The 21072-nt window shown below is 36.9% G+C and overlaps 1 pseudogene; it reads left to right on the top strand.

Annotated features, from left to right (window-relative positions):
* The first annotated feature begins 5243 nt into the window (after nt 1-5243).
* LOC129071524 (uncharacterized) lies at nt 5244-5384 on the top strand (annotated as a pseudogene).
* Nucleotides 5385-21072: the final 15688 nt, after the last annotated feature.

The following is a 21072-nucleotide window of genomic DNA, read 5'->3' as shown; positions in this document are numbered from 1 at the left end:
TACAGTTAGTATAACCAGAATCCCAGGCAAATCTTTGGTCATCCACATTACAACCTAAATAAGCTAGCTCTAGTATAAAATTTAGAAGAAACAATAGATGTAATTACTGTCTGTAGACTTCAGTTTCACTTCTGACACATAAGGAGCTTGAAAGTCACTCCCATTCTTACAAGAAAATAAAAGCTGAACAAATTAAAAATCAACAAGTTTTCTTGGTCTTCCTTTTCATAGAATTGATGTCTAAGGGAAAACCACTACTGTAAAATCTAGAGGGACAGTAGAATAAAAGGAATCACAGTTATGTGGGGGTTTTTTCCCCCATACCCTCCAATTCTCAAGCACCAGCTGAGTATCTTACAATTCAGTTGAATTCTGATACCATATACTGGGAGTTAGCATCAAATGTCTTAAGAGTTCAATTCTACAAGACTGCCCCACACTTCGCAGGCCAATCACAAGTCTGGTCCTCCCATACTTCTGACCAAATGGCTCATAAATTGAGAGTTCCCATGGCCCCTCCTCAGGTTCAATAATATGCTAGAAAAATGGCTCATAGAACTCAGGAAAGCACACTTACTAGTTTATTTTATAACAAAGGATTGATAAAGGATACAGACAAACAGCCAGATGAAGAGGTACCTAGGGTGAGGTCTGAAAGAGTGCTGAATGCAGGAGCTTCTGTCCTTACTGGTTGAACTGTGCCATGCTCCCAAAATATGATGCATTCACCAACCTAGAAGTTCTCTGAATCCCTTTGTTAGAGTTTTTTACGGAGACTCCATCACATAGGCATGACTGATTATTAACTCAACCTCCAGCCTCTTCTCGCCCTCTGAAGGACAGGAGTGGGGCTCAAAGTTCCGACCCTCTAACCATGTCTTGGTGTTTCTGGCAACCAGGCCCCTTCCTGAGGTTGTCTAGGGGCCGTTATCTACCAGTCATCTTACTAGTATACAAAAAGATACTCTTAGCACATTAGAGATTCTTTTTCTAAGGGTTCTTAGAAGTTCTGTGTCAAGAATAGGGGCAGAGACCAAATACAGACTTTTTTTATGTCATAGTCCTTCCCCTGGTTATGGACCTCATATGGCAAAGTGATCGTAAAAGTCTAAAGATAATGGTACATCACTAGAATGCCACTCAGTCACTGATAATTACATTCTATGTAATTATCACATTCTATGAAAATGACTCCCAGAGCAAAGTCAGTCAGGTTTTCAAGCTTCTATGAAATATCATCAGATTCCAAAAGCAGGAGCAATCCCAGCAATATAAGACTTTACTCTTTCAGACACCTGATGTAATTGACAATATGATCTCTTTTAAATTGTTAATGTAATACTGGATTTGCCTAGCTAAATAATCCATTTATTCACGTTTTTACCCTCAGCTACTATTTGTCCTTCCCTTCATTTATACTCAAACTTTTCTACCTTTGGGAAGAACATTAGGTTTGGCCACCGTGCTGGTTTGATTACAGGATGCAATACTAGTCTAGCAAACCCCACCCCCCACCCCTTCATATAGGTAAGGTCACACAAATGCACAAGTGGATGGCTCTTTTTACCACCAGGCAATATAGCAACATTCACTGTTAACACCAATTTCGACAGATAGTATGAAGGCACAACTCACTCCATCAGGCCCTTAGGAATTCTGACATAAAGATTTAAATATATAGTTATAGTTTTCACTTGGGAATTATAGTTTTTGCTTAGGAATTATCCTTCCAACATTTGTAATTGTGGCCCTGGTCCTACAACCACTGCACTTAATAGGGAAAAAAACAAAATTGAGTTGATGTGGGAGAAAAATACAAGTATAATTGTTATGTCATTGTCCTCCCTGCTCAAAAAGAATTGCATAGTTGTATAGGTATCTTCTTCCACTTACTCTTCCCCAGATTCATCAGAAAAAAATAGAAGAATCTAATTATCCAGGACACTTCTTGAGCCCCACTCCCCCTGAGTGTGCGCACATACTCCTGAAGGTACGTAAACTAGCACTTCATGCTTATATGTCCTCCCTGTTTTAGATAACCAATGTTTTCATTGTTCATTCCCATTTTCTATCAACCTATTATTCTGAGGAGGACAACTCTCTACCTGTTTTTGGACATTTTAAGCTATAAAGTATGTTCATTGGCTTGAAGACATATGACTCAGAGGTCCAAACTGGTGCAATATCTTCCAACTCATAGCATTCTGAGCATTTGTATCTACCACCTAATAAGCAAAGCAAAATCCAGAATCAGTGTATATTCCCATCAAAACCCATTATCAGCTCCCTAAGGCTACATGTACCAGTCTGAATTACCACCTATGTTTATGGTCTTCCCCCCAGAGAATTTTCCACATAGCCATCTGCAGTCTCTGTCTCTTTTGCTGGCAGACAGAACAGTTTTAATTGGCATTTTGTGCCTCAGAGAGTGCAAGAGAAATATGTCAAAATTCAACGCATCTCTACATTGTTGCAGCATTCCCATAGCCACTCATTTCATGGACCTGGGTAACTACTTTAAATGAATGCATGGGAATGTCTGCTTGTTCATTCTAATTACCTTCTGAACATGGAAGGGAGTTCTAATGGGCATCAACATGCCCTACTTTAATACACTTCTCAAATTCCCATAGTGATAGCCATAAGGATGGGCTCTGTATGGGCATCCCTGTAATAGACCAGGTTTCCATTGAATGGCCAGTCCATTGGCCACTGCCTATGAGTCAGTGAAAACACAAACATAGAGACTTTTGCCATTACTCAACCATTCCATCATGATAAGAACACAGCATGCATTTCAGCTCACCAAGCTGATCTGTTTTTACCTTCTTTGACCAGAGTGGCAGCCTTCCAAGCAGGGTGTTTTCTGTTTACCTTAAAACTGCCATCTACAAACCAAGCAACTCTTAATTGGATAGTCAGGAGCCCTTTACAAGATGCTGACCAAAAGTTAGGAGACTCCAACAGCTTTTCACAGAGTCATTCCTAGGAGAAAAGAGGCTCACCACATTCTCCTTCGGTAGCACAGTCTTGTGTAAACTATTTCCACTTTATTTCAGAAATTTTCTGGAAACTGCAATCCACATTAGAGAGTTTCTCCAACATCACCGGTGACATCAAGGTATTTCTGGCTTCAAGATTATTTTATATCCTTTAGTCATAGTAAAACTTTTAATTAATTAATTAATAGTAAGCTTGTAATTGCTCCTCAAAAGAAAATTCTCTAGTCAAAATTCCCAGTAGTCACTGTGGGAAGCTACTCTCAGATCTTTGCCATAAGCCCCCATTTGTGGTCCACATGGGACCATCACAGAGAATTTGTCCCTATCAGCACTCTAGTTTTTATTCCACACTGTGGAGGCTCATGCAATCTTGCTGGTTCCCATTCAGCATGTCCAATTGATATTGTTTGAAGAGGAGATTTACATGCCTTCTATTTTACAAGGCTAAGTAGGGGAAACATTCCTCAGTGAGAAACAATGTCTCTATAATACAATCAGGTAAAATAGATGCAACCACTTTACATAAAGACTATTCAATATACCAATTCTTCTACAAACTTTTACCTTGATTCATCAATGCTTATATTCTTAACTGTAGCCTCCACTAAGACTGCATCAACAGATTTTTGTTTTACAATACTAGGTTTGCACAGTGTTCTCCAAATGTAATGCCGTCATCATAAAACATTCAGGTAAAGGAGACCTTCATTTTAACCACACTTTCAAATTAATTAAGCAAGGAAGCCTCTAAGCTGAGATGGCTTTATTGCCTTAGTAGCCTAAGTGAACCAAAACCTAAGTCTATACCTCAATATTAAGAAATCAAAACCTGACAACCAATCACATACAACCAATGAAGCTCCTCCAAATAAGGTAACCACTTAAGCTATAGACAATCAAATGCTTTCCTTGCTTTGCTTCTGCGTCTTCTCTATACAGCTATTTCCCCTAGCTCCTGTTGGCAGAGTGTTTGTAACTATTTCTGGTTTGGTGCTGCCCAATTCAAATAGATTTTTGCTGACATAAAGTCTTAAAAATTTTAATATGTTTCAGTTTATGTTTTAGCACCATCAATATTCACTTTATTCAATCCATTCCTAATAACCATCTAAAGATTTCCACCCTGCTGGGATGAGTTCTGTGACTGTCTCCCCCTTTTAAATCTTTGTTTCACTCCTATCAACGTTTGCTTTATTTACCACTTCTTAATAATGGTTAAAAATTTTCCACCTTTCTAGGAAGTATTCTTTGACTCTCCCCTCTGCCTCCCTGCATTCTCTTGTTAAATAACTGATTTTTTTTATTACTACCAATGAAGACCAATAAGGAGAATCTGAAATAACAAATTCTATAAAGTTTCTCATACTATTGCTTGATTTTGCAGCAGTAAAGATATACGGGGTCCCCATGCAAAAGCGTTTCCTTTAATCATAGCATTAACCATAATCCAGGTCATATTCAGTGGGTGAATTTCCAAGTCATAGTAAGCCAGTCCCACATGGCTTACATATGAAGCATATCAACCACTTTATCTGAGACATTCCACTTTGCATATATAGAAGGAATTGGGCTGTCTCCCTTGTCAATGTAAGCCTTAAGGTCACTATTACCCAGTTCACCAGGCTGTTTCCCCAGGAATAACCTCCTGTGTGTGTGCATTATATGTAGCCATCTGAGATTGTTGGGTAGTAAGCTGTATCAACTCAAACATGCTCTTCTACCCTGCAATATCCAAAACCAAAGATAAGCCACTAAATTAGTTACTTCCACAATTCATTTTATTAAAAGGTCTTCAGAGAGCTGATGATAACAATCTACAAAATGAAACTACTCCTTCACACTATACCACCTGGTTTCAGTAATTTCTTGATTTTTCCCTCTCCTACATGAACTGCCTTCTTGGTGACCGGGGGTCTTAGAGGCACTTTATATGTCTTCTCATAGTTCCCATCAATATCATACTTGAATACCCAGCTAGTACAATAAGACAAGAAAAAGAAATAGAAGATGTAGATATTGGAAAAGAAGGAATATAATTTTCTTTGTTCATAGATGAGATGATTATCTATGTAGAAAATGATAAAGAATCAACAACAATGAAAAAACTCTCCTGAAACTAATATGTGATGATTATAGCAAGGTTGCAGGATACGAGATTAATACACAAATTTTAATTTTAATTTAAAATTAAAAACACAATGCATTTACAATAACATCCCCCAAAATGATATACTTTATTATGGATGGGTTTGGATTTATGGTGGTCCTGTCCCCCTGGGTCTCTCACTGTGCATAGTTTTTGAAGCCAGAGAGAACTGTGGCCTTAAACCATTACTTGGCCTCTGCCTGTAGGCTGCAGACACTGAAGCAGGTTGCACAGTGGGGAAAAAATGACATAATTTACCATAAATCTAACAAAATATGTGCAGGATCTATATGCAGATAAATATAAAGCTCTAGGGAAAGAAATTAAAGAAGATCTACTTACTATATTTGAATAATTTTTCTCTGTTTTGGAAAATAAATATAGTGCTGGAAAGAGGAAGAAAATAATTAATTGGACATCTACTATATGCCAGATACTATGTAAAACAGTACTTAGATCTTAGATTACTACTTTCAAAAAAAAAAAAACCCTATCACATAAATTTGAATATTATTGTTGTATGGTTGAGAAAACTGAAGCTTAGGCAATAACTGCAGGGGATGGTAAAAGTCTTATGATAAAATATACAGCCATTAGCAATCATCCTTTTGGAAAAATATTTAATAACATTGTCATGTTATAATGTTAACTAAAAAGAAATTCACAGAGCCATACTCAAATCTCTGTTACCATATGAGATCAATTTTCCTTAAAGTTATAAAAACTTAAAAATAAACATGAAGATATTGCCCTATAATTCTGTGAAAAATGCATCAAAACATTAATACAGAGATCAGCTGGAATGTTCATACACTGTTGGTGAGAGTATAATCAGTACAGCCCCATTGGTAAACTATTTGAAAGCATTTACTAAATTTGCACAATGTATATTTTAAAGCTCAGAAATTCCATTCCTAGCTGTATAACTAACAGGTATATCTTCTGTTCACCAAAAAACATATGCAAGCACATTCATATTCTTGTCCTATTTTTAATAATCCAATGATGGAAATAACTCAATAATCATATACAGTAGAATATAAAAATTCTGACATATTCATATAATGTAAAACTATAAAACAAAAGCATCGAATGAACTACAACTGCATGCAACATGGATGAATCTTACAAAGGTATTTTTTAGCTAAAGCAATTAGACATAAAGTAATTTCATATACATATTTCAATATACATATATTTCAAAAACAGACAAAACTAAGCCCTGCAGAGCTAAATAATGCTCTGTTTCTTTAACTCAGTCAGTTATATGGGAGTATCCACTTTGTGAAAATTTGTTGAGTTGTACAACTAAGATTTTGCACTTTCTGTAGTATTTAATTCTTCAACTAAAAGTTTACTAAAAATGTTAATAGTAGTTATATTACATGATAAGAAATAAGTTTTTCATTGGTTTTTATGACTGTCTATATTTATAGCTTTCTGTATTTTCTTAATTAGTATGATAAATAAGTATTCCTTTTTGAAAAGCTTTATTGAAACATAACTTACATAGATAAAATTAACTCATTTTAAGAGTACAATTCAATGAAGCTTGGTAAATGTATAAAGCTGGGTAACCACCACCATAGTAAAACATAAAACATTTCCTATCCCCAAGAGTTTCCTAATACCATTTTTAAATAAATTCTCTTGTCTCTCTAATCTGATCTCTGGTCTGCTTTCTGTTCCTATGGTTTTGATTTTTCTAAAATTTGCATGTAAATGAAACATACGGTATGAAGTTTTTTGTGATTGACTCCTCTCACCTGATGATATTTTTAAGACGGATCTATATTATTGTGTGTACCAGTAGTTCTTTCTTTCTTATTGCTGGGTAGGATTCCTTCATATGAACACAGCACAACTTGTTTATCTATTCAGCAGCTAACAGACATTTGAGTTTTCTTTTTTGATATTATGAATAAAGTGGCTATGAACATTTAAATACATTTTTCTTTATCTCATGTAAATAATTAGGAATTTCTCAACTTTATGGTAAGTATATATTTAATTTTATCAGAAATTGTCAAACTATTTTCCAAAATAAATGTGCCATTTTGTATTTCCAGCAGCAGTTGCTCCACCTCCTCACCAACACCTAGAATTGTTTATTATTTTCAGCTTAATGGCTGGTGATGTCATTTGTATATCTTTTTTGTGAAGTATATGATCAAAAATTTTGCCCATTTTTTATTTGTCTTTTTATTGTCCATATTTTAAAACTCTTTATATATTCTTGATTCAAGTCCTCTGTCAGAGATATATGAATTGTCTTACCTTTTTAATAATGTCTTTTAATGAGCAAAAGTTTTATTTTTGATGTTCGATTTTTTTTATTTTTAAATATATTTTATTGATTATGCTATTACAGTTGTCCCAATTTTCTCCCTTTGCGCCCCTCTGCCCAGTACACCCGTTCCCTCCAGCAATCCCTCCCCTTAGTTCACATTCACGGGTCATACATATAAGTTCTTTGGCTTCTCCATTTCCTATACTATTCCTAACATCTCCCTGTCTATTTTGTACCTACCAAGTATTATTCTTAATCCCTTAATCTTTCCCCCCACTCTCTCCTTCCCCTTCCCAGCTGATAACCCTCTAAATGATCTCCATGTCTATGATTCTGTTCTTGTTGTAGTTGTTTGCTTAGTTTGGATTTTTTGTTTGTTTGTTTTTATTTTTAGATTTAGTTGTTGATAGTTTTGAGGTTTTTGACATTTTAATGTTCATAGTTTTGATCTGCTTTTTATTAAATAAGTCCCTTTAACATTTCATGTAATAATGGCTTGGTGATACTGAACTCCTTTAGATTTACCTTGTGTGGGAAGCACTTTATCTGCCCTTCCATTCTAAATGACAGCTTTGCTTGCTAAAGTAATCTAGGTTGTAGGTCCTTGCTTTTCATCACTTTGGATATTCTTGCCAGTCTCTTCTTCCTTGCAAAGTTTCTTTTGATAAATCAGCTGACAGTCTTACGGGAACTCCTTCGTAGGTAACTCTCCTTTTCTCTTGCTGCTTTTAAGATTCTCTCTCTCTATTTAACCTTTGGCATTTTGATGTATCTTGATATGGTCCTCTTTGGACCCAACTTGTTTGGGATTCTCTGTGCTTCCTGGACTTGTACATCTATTTCCTTTGCCAAATTAAGGAAGTTTTCTTTCATTTTTTCAAATAAGTTTTCAATATCTTGCTATTCCTCTTCTCCTTTTGGCATTCCTATGATTCAGATGTTGGTTCTTTTGGAGATGTCCCAGAGGCACCTTATACTATCCTTTGTTTTTTCTTTTAATTATTATTTCTTCTTGCTGTTCTGGTTGAATGCTTATTTCTTCTTTATGTTCCAAATCGTTACTTTGAATCCCAGATTCATCCCCTCCACTATTGGTTTCCTGTAGATTTTTCTTTATTTAACTTAGTGTAAACCTAATTTCTTTCTTCATTTTACACTGTAGCTGTACTTGATGAGTTCTTTGAGCATCCTGATCACCAGTGTTTTAAACTCTTCATCTGATAAATTTGGTTATCTCCATTTTATTTAGTCCTTTTTCTGGGGTTTTGTTCTGTTCTTTCATTCAGGTCATATTTCTTTGTCTCCTCAATTTGACAGCTTCCCTGTGTTTGTTTCTGTGTATTAGGGAGAGCTGCTTTGACTCCCTGACTTAGTAGTGTGGCCTAGTGTAGAAAAGGTACCTATAAATTGTTTGGGGTGGAAGCTTAGGGATTTGCCAGGGTGGGTAACCTGCTTCACCACTTTGTGGCTTTTTGTCGGGGGAGGGCTCAGAAAGGGGATAGTGCTGCTACCTGGCTGCTGGCTGTTTGCTCAGCATTCACCCTGTACAACTGCCATCCTTCCAGCTTTTGCCCTGGTGCTGAATCTAAGAGGGTGTGGGTCTGCATATGTTTTAAGTTTGTGAGGGCCCTTTGAGCAGATTTTCCTGAAAATCCAGCAGTTTCTTCTGCCATCTGGAACAATCCCCCTGGTTTGTTTACAGCCAGAACTTACAGGAATTTATCTTCCTGGCACTGGGACTCTGGGGTATGTGGTCTGGCCGGGGACTGGGATCACTCACTCCCAAGGTATCCCTCCCCATTTTTACTCTCCACACATGAATGTAGGACTACCTATTCTGCTGTCACCTCCTCGCCACACCACACCACATATCCACACTTCTCCACCCATCTCTGTATCTCCAACCTCTCCTACTCTTCTGGATGAATGTTGCTTCTTTAAATCCTTGGTGATTGGACTTCCATAAAGTTTGATTTCCTGACTACTCTGGGTGTTATGTGTTGAGGTCTAGTTGTAATTCTGTCTGTGGTTGCATGAGGAGGCGAAATGTGTTTACCTACACCTCCATCTTGACTGGAAGTCCAATCTATTTATTTTTAATGGTCTGTGCTGTTTGTGAAATTTCCCTTTATAGAAAAAGCATGTTATAAAAAAAGCATCCAACAATGACTAAAAGGTTAAGTAGATAGATTGATCATTCTAACTTGGGCAATTGAAATTCAGAGATTTAAACCATCTATTTGCTTGGCTGAAATGGACTGTTTGCAAAAAGAGTAGTGTGAATGCAAAGAATGTTTCACAATCTTGCTCATAATGACTGAGAAGGTATTTGATTTAGGGTATAAGAAAAGAAAAAGATCAATTCTATAATAGAAGTTACTATTTTAAGACAGTTTAGTCTCAGTTTAGAAAAGTGAAGCCAAGCATGCTTATCATTGTTCAAACTCTTCTTCAAAATAAAGTCCAAAGCAAGAAGGAATCAACTCTCATTAAAATAAGGATAGTAAAGGGATAAAAACTCTCTTTTAAAAATAAAAACATAAGAAAAATAATAGAAAGGGGAATTTGGAGTATGTCTTTGATGAAATATTAAACCATATTCTGGATAGAAAAGACAGAAAGGGTCTGTTTTTTTAAATGAAAACATAAATTTAATTCCAGTACACACTTAAGTTTGGTATATGTAAAGTGAGCAAAATACCTAATTACCATTAGAGGGAGACACCTTTTGAAAATGAGTTTTTCTAATTATAAGCTGTATTTTTTAATACTTCATCTCTGTCAATAAACCAATATCCCATGTCCTCACAGGCATGTGCACACAATAACTATGCCCTTCATCACATTTATTAAACTTTTTTTATTTATTGATTTTAGAGAGAGAAAGAAAGGGGAAAGAGAGAAAGAAAAATCAATTTTTGTTCCACTTATTTATGCATTTATTGGTTGATTCTTGTGTGTGCCCTGAACAAGGAATTCAACCCATAACTTTGGTGTGTTAGAACAATTCTCTAATCAGCTGACCTATATGGCCAGGATGCCCTTCATCACATATAATTCATGTTGTAAAACCCAAGGAAATATTTTTAAAACCTTGGAACATTAATAACCTTCACAGCTAATTAAAAATAAAGTAAGAGGTTGATCTGTTTTCCTTTTGGAAACACTGTATTTAATCATAAACACAAAACTATTTGTCAAAGTTTAAAGATAGACAAGAATTAAAATGAGTCCTCTTTTGAAATTATAATTTCAATTTTAAAAAATTGAGGACTTCCCCTCTCCAGAAAAAAAGACAACTACATAAGGATAATTTATTCATCTCTAGGAGAAAACTAAATTAATAGGATTAATGCATATTGTAATGTTATTTGTATAGAAAGAGTAGATTACCATCTACTTTTCTTTTGCATCTGTATGCAAAGAAAATGCATACAAGCTCAATATTTGATATTTATCAATATAATTATGATTCAGATAGGGAATACATTTTTAATGCTGCCTTTTCAACACACTGAGTTTTTTTAAAGACAGAAAACCTTTCCTAAATTAGATTCTCTTTAAATTCTTCAGGATACTAAAGAAACAAGAGTACAGCTTGCCTTTGATAAGAATTTTTCTTTCAAATGTGACAGAGAGAAGTCTAATTTTTGTAGCTAACTGGATTAGAGTAATCCTACATAATTTAAACTCCATTTATGGTTCAAGCAAGTTCATTATGTGTGAACTCCCAGCATCTCCTCTCCTTAAACTCTTTTTGATCAATTAATGTACACTTTTAAGTAGAAAATGTACAAAATCTCCACAGACTATTACTTCAAGTATTTTTTCTTATAATTTCACTCCTCTCTTTATGCTAAGAAAGGGAACTAAAATGTGTTGAAGGGTGAAATATAAGCTCCTCAAGAGTAAGTTTCTAACTAGATATAAGCCCTCAACTAGAGTATAACCTTCTTGACTATAGGAAATTTGTAAATTTGGTCTTGTTTACCACTATATCCCATTTCCTAGCACAGAACCTGGGACACAGTAGGCATGTTCAATAAAAATGTATCTCTTTCTGCCTATTATATACCAGAATAGTATTAAGCACTTTAATACATTACTTAATATACTGATATCCACAAAAATAAACATAAAAAATAGGTATCACTCATTTTCTCAGATGAAAAGTTAATTCTCAAAGATATAGGTAATTTTCCCCAAATCTTTCAACTATTAAGTAATGTTAATTTAGCCAAACCCAGGCCTTTAAGCTCCCAAGCATGATACAGACATTTATGTTATATAAACCAATATAGATTCAACTAAATCTCAAAAACATGTTTCATTGATCCTTCTTTCTATGCCCACTTTATTTTTGGCTCCATACTCTTTGATTGCCTCTCCGTAAAACAAAAATTTTCTAATATCACTTTATAGAGAGACTGGAATGTTAATTCAGCTTTGCCTCTAGCATAATTGACTTAATATTGTTATTATTGATAGTGTAGTGATTTGTTTCACACACAAAACTTATTATTGTTAATATTTAAGATTTTTGTCAAATTGAATAATCCTATTGGGTGGAATACAAAAAGTGACCACAAATTTTTGCAGCAACTCATCTCTCTACTTGAATCTGGGCTGGTCAAAACCTCAGGAGTTTCTTGGGTAAAATCTGACATTAGCCCTGACACATAGAAGCACCCACCCGGAATAGGACTGTATCCCTGAGGCCTTCTGTGGATCAACTGAAGCATCCAATGAAGGCTTAATGGTAGAGGCAGACAGGGCAGGCCTGAATTGTTGCTCAGATTTTAAGTTTTCCCACAGGCTGACCATCAGAACATTGGACTGCTGGTCTCTCCTTGTAGGAGGGGTCTCAGAAACAATGAGGTCAAACAGCATTTGCTTCCAGGTTACTTTTATTGGACCCTTTACAGTAGATTGAGATAGCCTTTTGGCTTTCCAAGTTTTTAGTCTGAGGTCTTTCCTACAGCACCTATTCATTCCCAGAATTTGTTAGTTTCTCCCAGACAAGGAATGGCTTGCCCAACACCATTAATGAGCCCAACACCATAACTAGGCTCAGCCAGGATATCATGTTCCATACTAGGTGCTGAGGGAGGACTGGAGTACCTTGGCTTTCATTTCTGCAGCGAATGTGTCCCTACCAGGGCCTTTAAAGACAGGGGCATAGATTGTCTATCTCATTCCTAACTCCCTAAGAAATTGGTCGTACCTCCTCTATAAATTTCCAGGCACCCACATGCCCAAGGACAAATACCTCACTGGCCCAAGCCTCTCTGCAGACTAGAAGAATCCAATATATAAGGAAACGAGCACCTTGAATGCCTTCCCTCCACTCAAGCGCCATGCAGGTGCTGACGGAGAGCAGGGTGTATGGTGATGTTGCTCATTTTCTCTGCCTCCTACCTGGTCAAAGAAATCCCATCACCCCATGTCTCCCACAGCCACACTAACCATGCCGGATACTTTCCCTGTCCTGTCTTTGAAACTTGGCAGCTGTATCAAGAAGCTCAGCAAGAATATATTTTCTTATCATGGAATATTCCCTGAATTGAGGGCTGCTGCACTCAACAATGTTGTTTTGCTGTTTTTGCTTTTTTTTGCATTAGTGATCAGACAACACAGGACTTTTATGTCTTTGTCAATCACCACAGTATTCTCTTCACTCTCCTCACTTTCCCATGGATTCCACCTCTTAGTGTTCCAGTCAGGCTTTGTCATGACCACTTCAACCTTAATCCACAGCAGCTGATGCCTTCCCAGTTTTGTAAAAAGCATGATAGAGTCTCCAACTTATCCTGCTCTCCTGCCTTGTAACCAGCTACCAGCTCTACAGCTAACAGAGTAGTAGATAACATCATGTCATTCTCTAACCTCAGCTCTTCTTCCGACTTTCTAACTTGAGTTTCAGCCTCCAGTTGTACATCAGTGCCCAGCTGAACTGCTCAGAGGAGAGGCCTTCCTGTTGCAGCAGCCATTCATTTCCCATCTTTGCAGTGCAGTACTTGTGCAGTACATGTTGCACAGTTCCTCAAACAAATGCGTTAAAGCAGCTGGTATTTTCCAAGCATCCTCAAACTGTGGTCCACAAGTATCTAGCATATGGGCCACCCCTCCCCACATAGAGGTCAACAGCCACCTTGAACTCTCCCCTGCAAATGCTGCTTTCTCCAGCCCATTTATTCAGTCTCCTGGCTGAATCACCAATTGTCAGTTCTCAACCTGGGGAATTTTCCAGGTGGAATTTGAAACTGGCCCCCATATAGCAGGCAAAGAGAGACCAAAGAAAGAAGCAGACTGTGCCAGATTGGAAGTTGGCAGGTTTAATAAACAAGAGCACTTACATACAAAGATTACCTTGAGCAACCACAAGACTGGTAGATCTCATCAGCCACCAGAATCTTAAAAGTGTATATAGATACCTTTATTGCATTCAGTCACATATTCAGTCTAGATGGTCTTAACAACACATTACTCTCTCAAGTCTGCATCCTTAAAACAGCTCTTAATGTGGGAACAGTGGGTGGAGTGTACATTCCAAGGACAGAAGAGGGAGTGAGTGGCTTCTCATTGCCCAGTATGGTCACATTCTTTCAATGACCTCCTCCAACATGGCCTTTTGATTTGCTTTGTTCAATGGGATGCAGCAGGGTGATAGTGTATGAGTCATGAGTCTAGGCCTCAAGAGACCTTGTTTATGCTATTACTTTGTGACTGTAAACAAACCATGGCTGCTTTGTAAGGATACAATGTCTTGTGGGGAGAAGGAAAAGCACAGTCACCCCATTGAGATCCCATAATGATGTGCATACCCAGAGAAACACCATGTGGCATAAGATGAGCCATCTTAGGAAAGCCCAGGCTAAATTGCCAATTGAAAATAATGATATTTAAATCAATAAGTTTTGGGGAGGTTACCTATGCAGCAGTAAAAAACTGATACAACCTTTCTAAATTTTATTTTCTACGTGGGTATGATAGATATAATCAATATTTGTAGAAATACTACAGATTTGCTCTACAAATACAGGAGTTTTGAGAAATTGTCTTTCACATAACTCCCACCAAAACAAACAAACAAAAACATGATTAATTTAGTATATTCCTGACAGGTGAGAATATTGATAGGCACCAAATCCTCCAATTAGTTTTAAACACCTAATGAATGGAAAAGTTTTCCACAGACTAGCTTCTGGCTCTGTATATTTCAAACCTTGCTTTTGTTTCACTACAGACATACTTTAGAGGTTCAACACCTTAAGACATATTCATAGAACTTTGGCCACATACCTGTGAGTCATTATATCAATCAGGTTGGCAGTGTGGGCAACAGGAGTATTCCTGAAAGCTATTCCTTTGTCAGAATGAGGAAGTAGAAGCTTAAATAAGTAGGAAATGATGATGTGAGTCACATAAATATATTCCACTAAATTAAAAATATATTCTTCACTCAGGTTGGCTTTGCTAGAACTCAAATAATGTCTGGGGTCACTCCAAAATGATCCCAAAGAAAGAGAAATGTAATGGAAGAGAAGACAGAGTGGGAAAAGACAGAATACTTGACACAGTTAAATAAATATCCTGCATAAATTTAACAAAAGTATATATGGCTGTGTGAACACATTGCTAGGGTCTCTATCAAGGCCTTGGAATAGTCTCCATCATGGAAGGGACCGTGAAGCTTAAACTTCATTAGCTTCAAGGGATATCCACCTCTGATCTGCCTCTTCTTCCTGGCTTCTTTCCCTCTCTCAGCCTCAGAAGTAGCAGCAAATTGTCCCCCTATATACAAGCCCCTTTGGAATCTTACCTTTCTAACTTAAGCACTTTTCCATTATACGGTCACATCCATATTCTTTTTCCCTTCTTTTTGCCTCTAAACTCTAGAATATGAATTTCTTGGCAGTGCAAGCCACCTGAAAAGATAATTGCTTGAATGTGATAATGGTGACTGACAATTTCATCTCCAAACTATTTATCAGTCACTTTCCATATATTGGGAATCAAGAGAGCATGACACCTCTTGTCAGTAAAACAAAAGAATCTTGTGACAGTATTTCAATTGAATTTTTCACCTGGCACTCACCACATTAACACTCAGTTAAAATAACTCCATTCATTATAACACACACACACACACACACACACACACACAAACACTTGCTCTAGACAAGGTAAATGAAATTGTGTACATAAATAAAAAAGCTAATACTGCACCTGATCCCAGGTTTTTACCATCTTCAAAATAACCTGCATTGTTTTACTATAACTTTTTTTATTTGTTTCTGACAATAAACCAATCACAAGTCATTCTTTTATACAAGTGAATCATTCATTTCAGCAAAGAATAACTGACTATCATGCAAAACAGGAAGCAAAACATGTCAATCTTAAAGTTCAACCTAAAGTGTCTCTCAGGTACTTCTAAACTTCTCAGTAAAGGTGTCAATCCAAAACACTCAATTGGCTTGATTGCCATTTTCATAAAATGTGAAGTTCAGATTTTGACAGTTTTGATAATTTCCCAAAAGTTGTCTAAACATAGGCCATCCCTTTCTTCTAGGTTCCCTCCTTTTATCTTCACCTTCAAGAGACAGTAACAGTAAGCGTGATGGTCAAGTTCACGGGCTAGAGTAGGGTGTGTTCACATCACAGCTCTGCCATGACTGGTAGTAGGATTTAGGCAAATGGCTCAAATCTTCTGAGTCCCAGGTTTCTAGTTTATAAATCATAGATAACAATTCTGTTTTTAACAAAGCAGTTGTGTGTATTAAATGACCTGATATACATAATTTAGTATGTTGACTATCCAGAAAGTATAATCACTTTTTGTTATTTTTCTCATTTATAATGTCTTATTTTAATCATCACTTGGCTCTAAGGAAAAGCATTAGACAGGGGTATAATGAGAATGAAAAATTAATTCAACCTATCCTTCTAGGATTGATCCCAGCTTCTTATTTTAAACCACCTGGGCTGAGTCATTCATTTGAAAGGAAGAGATTTCTATTGCTCTCCCCTCAGGTACCACTTTAGTTAAAAAAGACATGGCCTTTGGTCACAGAAGGTAACTAAACTTATCATGGTGATCACCTCATAATAGATATAAATTCTGAATCATGATGTGGCACATCTGAAATTAATATAATATTACAAGTCAATTATAATTCAAAACAATTAAAATATTTAACAGATCCAGACTGAAAAGTTCAGGATTTTTTTCTATAATATTCTTACCCCGTATAAGTAAAATTTCAAAGTCAAATGAAAAGAATTCTGTGGGGAAAAAAACTCAGCCTTCATCTCTGTAGTTATGTGTGTGTGTGTGTGTATGTATGTATATATATAAATATATATTTATATATCCAAATATAAGTTTTTCACATATTTGTTCTCCTAAAAGAACAGTGCAAGGAATAAAAATAAATTTAATCCATTGAACTATGTTGAAAATGCCAAGTCAGTTTATTAAAAAGGGAAATAATGAAAAAAACTTTCAAAATTGAGATTTGAAGATAGTTTTCATTTTTTTAAAATAGTGCACTTGTAAAGCCTCAATGAACCTAAATAGTATTCTCCATACACTACACAACTTCATCATCAAACTCTTGTTGGGTGCCTAGCCAATGCTGAACAGTGGGTTGGATCCTGGAAATGCAAAGAGCTAAATGACAGGGCACCTGTCCCAAAGAAATACCTTGCTCAGCTGAGGACACAAGGTCAGACATGAAAAGGCACTATAAAGTCTGGAAAGTACAAAATCAACAAGACATACAAAACATGCCTCAGTAGATGAGAAGATAAAATAATCCAAGGCCATCAATAAAATTTTTACACAGTATACACAGTAAGGCTTGCTCTACACTAAAATAAGACCAAAAACCTCAGACTTTTAAACTATCGATAGTGACTACTTCAAAGGCTGATATTAGCACAACAAACTTATTGATGTCTTGGAGAAGTTCTAAGTTTTGTTCACTTTGCTCTCCCCCACAAGCCTACCTCATCCTACTGCTGATCTGGATGGTCAGACTGTGTTCTCTGAATTCAAACACAATGGAGCATTCACAGAGGTAAAAGTCACACTTGTGTGATCTTACTCTTACAGTTCTCCTTCTTCTAAGATCTTTTGATGTCAGTAAGGGAAGAAAAAGGTTAGCTAACTTCCCCTCCACCTTTGCCTTACCAGACTCTCTGGACTTCCCTCAGGATAGTGGATTAAGGCTAAGCTTGGGAGCTGCCCTCCCCAGGAGAAAACTTGGTCCTCTCTCTTTTCTCTCCCTTCTCTTTTTCTCTTCATCTGCTCTTTTTCTTCCACAAGGTAGCCAAGCCTGTATGCTCACTGACAACCCAAGAGGGCCCAGGGAGAGCCCACTAAGGCAATGGGCCAGATGCTGTCTCCAGCTCTTTGTACATCTCACACCTTAGCACTAGACAGTGAAATTTTCACCACATGAGAATGGTAAGATCCAAACGTGGACTGGATATGGCTGGCAAAACAGTCAGAGCAAGTCTTTTGACCATTTGCTTCTGGGTCATTTATATACAGGTCAGGGATTTTCCATGGAATCCTGGTTAGCTCCCTCTTGTTCAGCCTTGGAGTTTGGGAAAGAAGCCCAAAGAGCTGTTATAGTATATCGCTGTGCTTCGTAGGCCAGTGTGACCTGCTCATACAGTCAGGGAAGAACGGCCCAGGGAGCAGGGGATTTGGACACTCATGAGTCCTCTGGCCACAAGCCATCCAACTCTTACATTGCCATCTACTCTTAATAACACCCATTCCTTTATTTTGAGAAGTTCTGCCTAAAAAAACACACAAACAAGTAAATGAGACTATTACATTCTGCAATGAATGTGTCCTCCCTTTGAATTTTTTAAAACATGAGCAAATAGTTTGGGAGCAGAGTTGAACTTCTAGTCTCTCTGACAGGAGGAGCACAGGAACCCAAAAAGCAGACACTATTTTACTTTCTACTGTTAAAGAGTAACCAGTTAAACAGGAATTTCTACATCTTCAATGTTAGCAGCAAAAATAGCCAGTTTCACTTGAAAGATCATACTCAGTTTAATATACAAGGAAAAAAAAATTGTCCAGTCATTCATTCTACTCAGGTGCATTTGGGACAGGAGAGAGAAAAGAGAGAGGAAGGGGGTGGATTGGTGGAGGTAGGTCCAATCCTGCTCTCTTAGCCGGCCTTCGGGAGAGTTTCTGAACCTAAGTTCAGCTGTCTTCATAGCAACCTTTGGAATGTGAGAAAATTAACATCTCTTGTGCTCAGCTTTTGCCCTTAATCAAAAATCTAAGACAATGGAAAAAGTGTCACTGAACAACCTATTAAATTTGTTTACTTGCTCCAAATTCTGTAAAATGTCAGCAAAATAAAAGGAGCAATTTATAAGATAAACTCTGGAAATGCCAAAATAATCAATGAAATATCATAATCATTATGGTTTTCTTCACAGTTGGAAAATTATCAAACCTCTTTGCCACAAGCAGTTCTCATTTTATTCTCAAAGGCTTCAACTATTAAATATATATATGTATATTTAGAGATGCATATCACACTTAGAGAATATGCCAGATAGATACACCTACCCAGAAAAATGAAAATATTCACAAGTCAGTTACTGATTTTCCCTTTAAACCCTCTGGGCTGGCTATTTGTCATTTGGCTCTCATCGCTCTTCGCAGCCTTCTGGAATCTCCTCAGTATCACAGGAAGGCGGGGAGCCTGTAAACCGCATCTCACAGACTTCCTTGCCAGCTGCTTTCTAGTGAAGTTCTGCCAATGGGAAGCACTATTAGGGAATTGAAAGGCAGGAGGGAGGAAAAAAATCGGTGTGGATTTTCCCCCCCTGCTTCTGGTGGCATGCAGAAGCATCAGCCCGGGAAGTGCGGGCCATGGGGCCCTGCGCAGGCACTGCGCTTCCATAGCAATGGCAGAGGCGGTGCCGGCAGCACAGTGTTAGCGGCTGGGCTCCAGGCAGCAGCAGCAATTGAAGCCTTGGTGGCAGGAGACTGTGGGCGACTGGGTTCCTGCAGCATCAGTGCGGGTGCGGGCTCCTAGTTGCCTACAAAGGTTAGTGATAGTTGCAACAGCAAACGACCACCAATAGAACCTGAACAGGCTCCTCAGCACAGCAATCCTAGTCCTGGGTAACCCTGTTTTCCCTGCTGTTCCCCCAACCAGACAGGTGGCAGGTGGGTAACTTCACCTTCCCCTCTTCACTTCCTTAGTCTCTTCAACAATTTTATGACCAATCCATTATATTTTTTCCTAGTTTTTCTGAATTAACACTTAATAGTATACCTTCTTTATCTCTCCTAATACTAATGAATTAAGAGAAAACAATAATATAGTATATTTCATTAATTTTTCATATAAGAATATATATTTGATAAATGCTGCAAAAATCTTATTTAAAAGTAATTTACAGAGGGCAGTATTACTAACTCTAAAGTGAAAAACATTAAAAATTTACTCAATTCAGGTTAAACATGATTAATTAAATACACACATTCAATCCTGAAATACAAATAAAATAAAAGCAGAGGAAAGAAAAAATGTATTGAAAAAGCACAAGGACTAAGAAAATGGAAGAGAGAATGGGACAGCAGAGATAGCAGACAAGAAATAAAACCACAATTTTGAAAGACAGAAAGGACATGGACTAGTGGAATCTGGCTAGCAGAGCTCAGAAAACTGAAGTGAAAGATTCAAGTTGCAAGTCTTCAAAAAGGCTGAGGAATATTTTTAAAAATCAGGGATTTAGGTAGCTTCAGACTTACAAATTGTAGCCTTCGTAAAATAAATGATAGAATATGTGCTCAATCAAGACAAAGAAATAGACCAACTAAGAGGAAAAAAATAAAATCCAAGAAACAAAGAATTTAATGCTGGAGAGAAAAGAAAAAAACAAAGAAAATTCCTTCTCTCCTAGGGAGGGAGGGAAGGAAGGAGAGAGAAAAGGGAAAGGGAGGAAAGGAGGAAGGAAGAAAGAAACTATAGGTTCAAAGTATAAAATTTTTAGAAAGCTGTTATACAGTTTTGTGAGAAAGTTTGGGGCTCAAATTATCACAGGGACCTATGACATAATAAAAACTTGTGAAGAGGAGGAGAGGAGAAATATAATCAAAGGACAGTACAAATTTAAACTATACATGTTGATGTATCAGAAGAGCATCATACAACTATAGTGGAAGGATAGGAGGAAAAATGGGTATATACATTGAAATTAGGGTTGAGAGCAGAGTAAAAGAGATCATTCTAATCTTCCACAGAAGGAAGCTAATAGATCATGTCTAAAATCAAAAAGAAAAATGCACAGAACAAGGAATAAAGTATGGTATTAGAAATTGGGAAGTAAGTACCAGGTTAAAGAGCTAAAAAGAGATTGAATATACCTGTTTATGTGAACAGCACGAGGACAGGAGTTTGTTTCCATACACACACACATATATATATTTTTTGTTTGTTTTAGGCTTGCAGTGCTGTTTCGCTTTTAAATTTAAACATAAGTGTTACTTTGAGAATAGTAATTAAAATTTTTTAAGTAAATAAAATGAAAGATAAGGAGTTTGGGTAGTTTCATATATATTCAGTACTCTAATCAATAATAAA

The sequence above is a fragment of the Pteronotus mesoamericanus genome, unplaced genomic scaffold, assembly GCF_021234165.1.
Source record: "Pteronotus mesoamericanus isolate MK-2021 breed Mesoamerican mustached bat unplaced genomic scaffold, CSHL_Meso_final contig_105, whole genome shotgun sequence".
NCBI classification, from domain to species: Eukaryota; Metazoa; Chordata; class Mammalia; order Chiroptera; family Mormoopidae; genus Pteronotus; species Pteronotus mesoamericanus.
Note: the sequence above shows the minus strand (reverse complement) of the source record. Positions and strands in the feature narration are given on the sequence as shown.